Source organism: Gymnoscopelus braueri, assembly GCF_963280865.1.
Source record: "Gymnoscopelus braueri genome assembly, chromosome: 12".
NCBI classification, from domain to species: domain Eukaryota; kingdom Metazoa; phylum Chordata; class Actinopteri; order Myctophiformes; family Myctophidae; genus Gymnoscopelus; species Gymnoscopelus braueri.
Genome location: NC_137614.1, coordinates 20113050 through 20123542, shown reverse-complemented (window position 1 = coordinate 20123542; position 10493 = coordinate 20113050). Strand labels below are relative to the sequence as shown.

Here is a 10493-nt window from a genome sequence, read left to right as displayed (position 1 = left end):
TTTGTGTTCAGATAGATTAGATATTGGTTTTGATTTAAACTCTTAGTAAGTTTGCTTTAAAGCAAGTAAAGCCAGTGGCGTTGGAAGCAGGATTTCTGTTCATTGTAATTGCAAAACTCAATTTTGATGATAATAAAAATATAAGTAGGGGTGTATGAATATGATCTAAAAACTGACCTACATGTACAAGCTCACAATGTGAGTTTTAGATCGGCTATTTTCACTATTTTGGAATATTTTAGAATTAAGTATAACATTAAGCATTGTATGTTTTGGCCTTATTTTGATGATTGGTACTGGTCATTTCTTTGTATATTTAAGTCATTTGGCATTAGTAGTTTGAATTTTCTGCAAATATTTACTATAATTGATGATACAATTGTATTTTATTTAGCTACAGAATTGTTTTCACTCTTGTGATCTCTGTCAATCTCAAGATTTAACAACTTTTGTTCTACTTTGTTACAGTGTGTGATCTGAGACCAGTGAGATCCCCAGGCATTCAAGTTGACTTGACCCACTGAAGTCATCCCAGCCAAATAACCAGTATGTATAGCTACAACTGCAAGTCATGCAGTTTCTCAACTTCTGTCTTATATTCTTTCACCACACATAGTACACACTCAAAGTACACAGGAATGAGGCTAATCATTGCTTTTCATGTGGTATACCTGAGTGCCCTTGCACTTTTAAGAACTTTAAGTCTTTCAAGTCTCATATGTATCGCCAACATCGCAAGGCAAAAATTGTGCCAATTGAAGATAGACCTCAACCCCAGAATGTTATGTTTTCATGCCAGGTTGATGCTTGTAACTTTCAGAGCACCATTTTTTCAAGTCTGTGTGCACACTTGAAATGGCATATTATGGATGGTAAAAAGGTGACCTGCCCTTATACAGGCTGCACCAAATCTTTTTGTGTTAAGTCAACCTTTTCTTCTCATTTAAGTCGAAACCATAAATGTTCACACCATGAAACTATAAGTCATGATGCACCTAACAGCCAGCAAAATGAGCAGTGTATATTGTCTGATGAAATGTTCCCTGAAGCTATGCCTGATGTGCAATTTGCAGAGCAGGATACTGTGCCTGACCAAAGCCAGTTTTTGAACAATTTGGCTGTTTTCTATCTTAAAATGCAAGCCAAAATGTTACTTCCTGCTAGTGCTATTCAGACAATCATAGAGGAATTTCAGGAGGTGCACAACTCTGGCATGAAGTTAGCACTTTCAAAGGTTCCATGAGAAGCTTACTATGTTGAACCTGCAGGACAATGAAATCAGCCAGATACTAGCTGATGTGTCAAAGGAAGATATCTTTAAAGTGTGCCATGAAGGGCCCATGCGATCTGAGAAAAACATTTTTCAATAAGACGTTCAGCTATGTTTAGCCCACTCCCATCTATCTAAGGTGCAAATGCAGCTGGCAGGGAATGTTCCTTTCAGTATGTACCTATCAAGGAGACCTTGAAGGCTCTTCTCAGCCAGGCAGTTGTGAAAGACCAGTACAAACCATAGACTGTAAAAAGAATGGACAATGGCAACGTGCAGTCACCCATTGGTTTCTACAGACCGTAAATGAAGCCTATTGTTGAGGAACGTGCAATCCGCCATCTTTAATATATACAGTTGGGCACGACGGAACTCAAACGCTATTGCTTGAGACCAGACATGTGACCAAGGAACCGGAAGACAACCCCCAAAGAATGCTATTGGTTGGGTAGCTTGTCAATCAAGAGCGGGCGGGGAATGAATGCTATTGGTTGTGTAGGTCGTCAATCAAATCATCCCGCCCCTCCTGGAGCATAGCCTACTTTATCGTCAATTTTAGAATAAATGGGACCATAGTTTAGCAAAACGCATATCATGATGATTGAAAGGAGACTTTAAACTATAGCGACTGGAAGCATATAGTATTTATGACAATTTTTATTAAGGTAAGAAAATCTAGTCTAAAGTTTGTCCCATCTGCTTATAATGAGAGAATATTCTTTCTGACACCTGCAGCCACCTACTGGCCATTTATATGAACTGTGTCTTCCTTATCGGCCTCATTGTAAATATCCAAGCCTTGGCCCTTGCTGGTTGCTTGTTTCTTCCACAGAACCTGGCGTCTGTGGAAGAAATAAGCAACCAGCATCATCTCGTTCTGCACGAACGATAGCTCGTTCGCGACATTCAGTGCACGTTTGAGTATCATGAGACTCCACGATGAGCAGTAGTAGAGAAAAAACTAACTTTGCATCGGTTATAATAGACGATTTTCACTCTTACACAGGCTCCCATTATGCCAACGGAGGGGGTCGACAGACTGGACGACAGGGGACTCTCTGGAATAACTCAACGTCCCTTTCAATGATGGTGAGTGATTAGCGACACATCAAAGATAACACTTAAAATGGGCGGATCTCTCCTTTAACACATTCCCTGCCAGAGGTGTTTTTTAGAAAAGGTTCCCCCAGTGCCAGGATTTTGACCATTCTGACTAATATTTGAGGACTCACAGATTGGTTTGTGCTATGACTATGAACACATGGAATATCTCAAAACAAAGCTTAGAATCTCTTCTTTCATTTAAAAAAAAGTTTATAGCATGTTCCGTTTTTTAGCTAGAGGTAGTTGAATACAGCTTGGTTTGACCAAAAACTGACCTTTTTTTCATACATTCAGAGTTATAAGCAATTTAGTAAAATAAACACGTTTAGAGACATAAAAATAATTTCAAAAGTCTTTGACGTTTATTTTGCGCCTTCATTGACATCCGTCATGTAAACAATACTTTACAAAAAAAAAAAAAAAAAAAAAGCATTTGGACACATTTTATCACACTTTTATCACACCGTTTCAATGGCATTTCAACTCAAGTCTTTCTTTTCAAAGTAATAGAGTGTGTGTGTGTGTGTGTGTGTGTGTGTGTGTGTGTGTGTTGGCTCAATTGTTACAGGGTTATTACAGGGTTGTTACAGGACATACTGAAGCAAGAAAACACAGAGTTGATCCATCATCATCATCATCATCATCATCATCATCATCATCATCATCATCATCATCATCATCATCATCATCATCATCATCATCATCATCATCATCATCATCATCATCATCATCATCATCATCATCAGTCAGTCCTTGACTTCTCTGGTCAATAGTTGCCCATGTTACATGAAATGCAAAAAGAGTGAAAGCGTGTGTGTGTGTGTGTGTGTGTGTGCATGTTTTTCAAAAATACTTCTTCTTACAGTGATACACCGTGTAGCAAAGAGGATGCAAGGGGACCTTGCAGACTTTGCATGCGTACCTTGTCTCCTTCCGTTGCCCCTGGCGCATACAGACTCGGCATGCCCTAGTTGGACCAGACTTGTTCTCAGTGGGTGGGTATGTGACCAGATGATGGCCTGCAGAGCGATCCAGTCTGGTCTCAGGGTCATGGCCCTTTGGGCCCGCCTCCGCCGCCCACGCCGCGGCCTCATCCGGCGACCACTCCGCCCACTCCACCTCCTCCTCCTGCGCAACCTCCTCATGCACCTCCTCATGCACCTCCTCCTGCACCTCTTCCTGCACCTCTTCCTGCACCTCTTCCTGCACCTCTTCCTGCACCTCTTCCTGCACCTTCTTCCGCTTCTCAGGAAGCGGAGTGCCGGTCCAAGACTTCACTACAGCATGGGTGAACTTGAACAATGTTTTTACACGCTCTGCTGCCCCCTGGTGCTTTACTTTGTAAAGCACAAAGCTATTGTACAAAGCCAGCTGGATCAGGTACACTGCAAATTTCTTAGGCCACTTCTTGGTCTTCCGGGTGAAGAGATAGTAGGCCAGGTTCTGATCGCACATGTCCACACCATTCATGTAACTATTGTAGTCTACAACGCACACTGGCCTCGCCTCGGACACCTTCTCGCTGTGGTGTTTCTTCTTTTCAGCCACAGTGGTCATCTCATCTTTGTGGATGGTGGAAACCATGGTCACAATCTTGGCTTCCTTGGCCCGCCATGCCACGACCATCACCTCCCCCTGATGACGCATCAAAGTGGACCCAACTGGCAGCTTGGACTTTTTCACATTTGCTATGGCTGGTGGCTGCCCTCTACTTTGGCGGAGGGTCCCGCACACATGGGTGCCCTGCTTGAGGAGGGCTTTACTGTGCTTCACACTGTTGTAGAGGTTGTCCATCCACAATCGGTACCCTTGACCTGCAAGGCCTCCTAGCAGGAAGGTGACGGTTTCCGGGATGGTATTCTTGATGCCACAGTATGGCTTCATGTTGTGAAGATAGCCGGTTGTGGAGTCACAGAGCATATATGATTTGATGCCATACTTTATGGGCTTACACGGGTTGTACACTTTGAAACTTAGGCGACCTCTGAAACACAGTGTTCCCTCATCAATGGTGATGTTCTGGCCTGGTGTATACATTTCCTGGAAATTTGCCAGGAGGGAGTCCAGGAGTGGGCGCACTTTCCACATCGGGTCTTCAGAAGGAGTGTCATTGAAATGAAGGTTGCTCCAGATCAGCTGGAAGCGGTTCCTGCCCATGATCCTGCCGAAGAACGGCGTTGTGAGGTTCTCGTCGGTTGACCAGTAATGTGAAGTCTCAGGTTTGGAAATAAGCCCAGTGAGAAACAGCAGCCCCAGGAAACGCTTCAGCTCTGCAACGGTCAATGCTATCCAAACGTTTCCTCTGGCATGTGGCTTCTCTGAAAGTCTCTGCTTATCATATGTGTTTTTAGCATATGTGTTTGTATAGTTGCATATCTCCTGGAGCAGAACATCAGGCAGGAGTAGCTCTAGATAGTCAGCAGGGCAGTCGGAGTCGAGCTCAGCAGCAGCACCCTGAGGGCCCGGATTCACGGCAGTAAAGGGGATGAGTTTAGGCTGCCAGTCTGTGTCAGACCACACATCCACAGGAGCTGCAGCTGTAAATATACATAAATAAAATATCACTTTAGGCTTTTAGCAAACACTCTTATCCAGACAGAGCGACTAAAAATAGCAGATGTTGGTGGTGCTACAGTGTTGTGTGTGAATTTGTTGACATGAACTGGACAGGACAGGATCAAAATGTTGTTTACTTCAAGGTTGTTTACATGACCTGACCTCAAATTCCCTTTGAAGCATTTCATTATGACAGAACAGACATGGTCAGAGGGGGGGGGCTGTGTGCACCTGCATCCCCCTCCAAAATAAGAATAAAAAGAGCAGATCTACAAACTCGCGACAAGTTTGTAGATCTGCTACTTTTATAAAAGGCATCACACACATGCATAGTAAATATATAGGCTACATTTACCCTTGCGAGATGACTTGCGAGATGACTTGCTAGATGACTTGCGAGATGATCCAGCCAGGGGTACAGCCACCTCCTCCTCAACCATGTCTGCGCCTGCAATAAAGTGAAATAAGAATGTAGCAAACACTCTTCCAGACAGAGCGACTTACAATAAAGCCCACCCACCTACCCCCCGCCCCCCCAAAAAAAGAATAAAAATAGCAGATCTACAAACTCACAACAAGCTTGTAGATCTGTTATTTTTTATGGCATCACACAATATAACATAGTAAATATATAGGCTACATTATCATCATTCATAATCAGACAGAGTGTGTCCCCATGCTACAGTGTTGTGTGTGAATCTACTGTCAGTCCAATTCAGATCAAATAGGATTTTGAAAAGGTTTGTTGACATGAACTGGAATTTTTTTTATGGCACCACACACATGCATGGTAAATATATAGGCTACATGTACCATTGTTCTGTGGTGTTTTAGCAATTTTGTATTCCTGTGTACAAGTGTCATACAGAAAAAGTTCTTACCTCTGCTAGATGGTCCGGCCAGGGCTACGTCCTCTACATCCTCAACCATGTCACAGTCTGAAATGAAACATCAAATACTTGGTAAATATTATGAACATCAAATCAATTTAAGTATTTAGCAAACACTCTTATCCAGACAAGAGTGACTTACAATAAAGCACACCTGCCTACTCCCCCCCCCAAAAAAGAATAAAAATAGCAGATCTACAAACTCACAACGAGCTTGTAGATCTGCTATTTTTATAAGGCATCACATAATATAACATAGTAAATATATAGGCTACATTATCATCATTCATAATCAGACAGAGAGTGTCGGTGGTGCTACAGTGTTGTGTGAGAATCTACTGTCAGACCAATTCAGATCAAAGAGGATTTTTGACATGTCAACAAAAAGTTTGTTGACATGAACTGGACAAGACAGGATCAAAATGTTGTTTACTTCAAGGTTGTTTACATGACCTGACCTCAAATTCACTTTGAAGCATTCAGAAGGGGGGGGGCTGTGTGCACCTGCATCCCCCTCCAAAAAAAGAATAAAAATAGCAGATCTACAAGCTCACACCACACTTGTAGATCTGCTATTTTTACAAGGCATCACATAATATAACATAGTAAATATATAGGCTACATTATCATCATTCATAATCAGAGTGTCGGTGGTGCTACAGTGTTGTGTGAGAATCTACTGTCAGACCAATTCAGATCAAAGAGGATTTTTGACATGTCAACAAGAAGTTTGTTGACATGAACTGGACAAGACAGGATCAAAATGTCGTTTACTTCAAGGTTGTTTACATGACCTGACCTCAAATTCACTTTGAAGCATTCAGAGGGGGGGGGGGCTGTGTGCACCTGCATCCCCCTCCCAAAAAAGAATAAAAATAGCAGATCTACAAGCTCACACCACACTTGTAGATCTGCTATTTTTATAAGCACAGTAAATATATAGGCATCATAATCAGAGTGTGTCCCTACGCTGCTCTGTGTGTGTGTGTGTGTGTGTGTGTGTGTGTGTGTGTGTGTCTTATAACTTATAAGCAGACCTGGCAACAACTTATCGTGTCTAGTCCACCAAACACACAATAAAACACAATAAAAAAATATTCTTACCACTGCTGAAGTGAGCAGTAGAAAGCTTTCTCTTCCTTGGATCCCAGCGATCACCAGAGCCCTCATCACTGCTACTGGAGGAAGAGCTGTCGCTGTCGTTGTCTGTGACAACTGGGCTGCGAACGGGCTCCGGACGGGTCCTGCCGCTCCGACGAACACCGTCGGTCGGTACCGCGGCAGTAGATGGGCCCGCTACGGCCGTAGTGGAGATCGCCCCCACTAACTGCTGCTTGTCGGGCTCCGGACGGGTCCTGCCGCTCCGACGAACACCGTCGGTCGGTACCGCGGCAGTAGATGGGCCCGCTACGGCCGTAGTGGAGCTCGCCCCGACTAACTGCTGCTTGTCCTCGCCGTCCACTGCAGAAGAAGGGCCCGCTGCGGCCGTAGTAGAGATCGCCCCCACTAACTGCTGCTTGTCCTCGCCGTCCACCACAGTAGAAGATGGGCCCAATCCCAGTAACTGGCGTAACAGTTTCTTGTCGTCCACAGGAGGTGGACAAAGCGGCTCTGGTTGCACTGGCACTGCTGGTTGTGTCCGAGTAGCCCGAGTCAACGACTCCAACAGTGTCTGCTGGCGTAGCGAACCGGACGCTTGTTTAGCGCCCCTGTTTGAGCGTTTTTTGCCCCTCATCTTGACTTATACTACACTATATCTGATCTCTTTTTTTTTCTTTCTCCTCTCCTCTCCTCTCCTCGATCACTATAACTGACCACTTCTCCTCTCCTGTCTGCTCCGCTCTCCGACCACACCAAATGATCTCTCCTCTTCACACTCCTCTTCTCTACAAGCTTATCTCCTCTCTCTCCGACTACACTACACCAAAAGATCTCTCTCCTCTCCTCTCGATCCTCTCCTCTCCTCTCCTCTCGATCCTCTCCTCTCCTCTCCGCTCCTCACTCGACTGAAATAAACTAAACTGAACTAAACTAAAGACACTCAACCGCTCACAATTTCTAACACACTCTCATGCAGTCTCACACACACACACTCAATCACTAACTGACTCACAAACTGTCTCACACACTGACTGACCTGTCTCAAAAAATTGCTGTTACCAACCCTCACTCTTTTCACTCCGATCTCCGTCTCTCTCTCTCTGTCTCTCTGAAATGTTTGGGCGCACAGGCCGAGGCGGCACCACCGTCTCCTTTATAAAACATTTGGGCAAACAGCTGTTTGTGATCAGCTGACTGATCACGTGTTTTTTCGGTTAACCCCTTCATCTACAGGTCCAATATTAACGTACAAGCTGCGCAACAGTGTAATATACAGTAATCAGTGAAAAAACCCATCAACGGTTTAAACCGTTGATGGGCCCGTGGCAGTTAAAGGGGTACATTTTGATTCACGAGTATAACCGTGGATGGCAGGTAATGTGTTAATGCATATAGGGGAAACACTGATGTGCAAGAAGACTGCACAACTTCAAAAATGTGTGCAGCTCACTAGCAGAAAGGCACCAATTATTGCAGGCTTATTTGAGCACAGGGCAGCTGTTTTCTCCAAACATTCAAGTGGTTGGACTGACAAGCAACTTTGAAGAGAAGCTCTACAGTCGCAGCATTCAGCAGGCAGTCAGCAGGGCATTGGTCAACAGAAAAAACACTATAGAGTTGTCAGCTGTATTGTACAAGAATATCAAATATTTGAAGGGGCTGATTGTGGCACTGGCAGGTGGTGACAGTGGAATTGTGTTTGGGAAAATTGTATTGATTTTACTTGATCAAGGCAAAGTGTACCTGATTGTGGAGAAGCATCAGTCTGTGTTATTGGTTGATGTTGGTGTTCATTACCTGACTCAAGAGGGGGACTACATGTGTGTAGACATAGACAGTCTAGTTGACTACTATCCATTACCACATTATGACTTACGTGGTGTTTCTGTGGTTGCACTTCATCACTCTATTTGTGTCTGATTTTTTCAGGGCTGGATGAAGATCGGCTGAAGTCCTTGGTTGAGCGACTGATTATCGTCATTGGTATAGAAGCAGTTGCAGATCTGCGTTATGTGAAGGAGGATGACATCAAGGACATTCTGACACCCCTACAGACACGCAAACTCATAGAAACCTTTCAAAGGACAGGTTTGTCCAAATAGAAAATAGTAAAGCTTCATCTGATAAAACACTCTTAATGATATAGACTTTATATACTTTATTTTCTATTCGCTCAAATGCATACAAAATGTTGGAGCTCAGCTCCCAGGATCAGCATTTAAAATGACAGAAAATACAGACAAGACAGAAAGAACATACATGCTACAATTATACTACATATATCCTACAATACTCTTTAAAAAGACATAAATAAGTGTTCATAATTTCTAAAAAAGAAAAAATGGTTTTAAAACTAAAACCAGTGCAGTCACAGTGCAATTCAATTCATGATTCAGTTCATCTGTTCATAGGGATAGGGATAATAATGACAACTATGCATTTGATACAATTACAGTACACAGACATGTATTTGTTTTCTCAAATCTCAAGGTGTTGTTCATACAGTTGCATAACATGTATTGATTTATCAATTTACTAATTTGCCTTCCTTTATACCATGTTTTCTTCTCCCAAGATTCTGCCCAAGAGCCAACGTCAAGCTCTGTCTCCATCTCCACCTACCCCTGCACCCTCTTCTCCTCCCTCTTCCTAACTGGGTTGCAGCTTTCCATGTGCCTTGGGATAAAATGCCTCCAACTCTCCAGCAGGCCATGTCTCTGGAGCAGATGGCAGACCATACCGACAGGTTACAGATGATCAGAGTTGTTGTGGATGCAATCCGAGTGCTCTGCCCAATGTCAAGAGATAGCCAGAGATATTGTTGCTCAATATCCCAAAACCTTTGGTGATGAAGTCGGTGGAGTCGTCATGGGTAATGGTTATGAGGGCCTTCTGACTCAGAACAAAACAAGAGTGAACCATGTCAACAGGGACAATACACTCGCTAAAATTCGAAGACCAAAGAGGACAAAGGAGAATGAAGATGCTCCCCAGTCCAAAAAAAGCTGCAGTCGAGTGGACAGTTATGGATCCACTCACCACATCGTACAACGCTTCCAAAGCGCTGCGACTGCTGACGCAACTGGAGTAACTGTCATTACTGACTTGTCTGGACCAAGGTGCAACAGAGGTGACAGGCACAGGTGCAACATTCTGAAAGAAGAGAGATACAGATATCACAATTTCCACACACATTCCCATTAGGCAGAGGAAGAAATGCCACTTGAAAATTTTCAAATCAGCCTCATGGTGGCGCTATAACAGGCCGATTCGTGTTTTTACCTATAACTGCACCGATCTGTGTAAAACTTTGTATGCACACTCTCTAGATGTTATCCAAATTTCACGCAAATCGGTACACATGATCTCTATAGTCATGTAATCAAGACGGATCTGTTTTGATTTGAACTTTATTGAATCCGCTCACGTCCTCGTCGTTCAACTCCAATCCATCCTCGTCCTCGACACTCGACACTCTGACACTGAAAGAAGAGATACAGTATCGGGGGGGGGGGGGGGTCAAAGTACTCCTACAGATTTTGTCTTTTATAGCGCCACCAGGATGCTGACTT

The 10493-nt window shown here is 43.6% G+C and overlaps 1 long non-coding RNA gene across 1 annotated transcript; it reads left to right on the top strand.

Annotated features, from left to right (window-relative positions):
- Positions 1-468: 468 nt before the first annotated feature.
- On the top strand, positions 469-9590 carry LOC308096718. The gene is made up of 4 exons (XR_013934146.1): positions 469-546; positions 2277-2359; positions 8851-9009; positions 9497-9590. It is a non-coding gene; the product is annotated as an uncharacterized lncRNA (long non-coding RNA).
- The last annotated feature ends 903 nt before the right edge of the window (positions 9591-10493 follow it).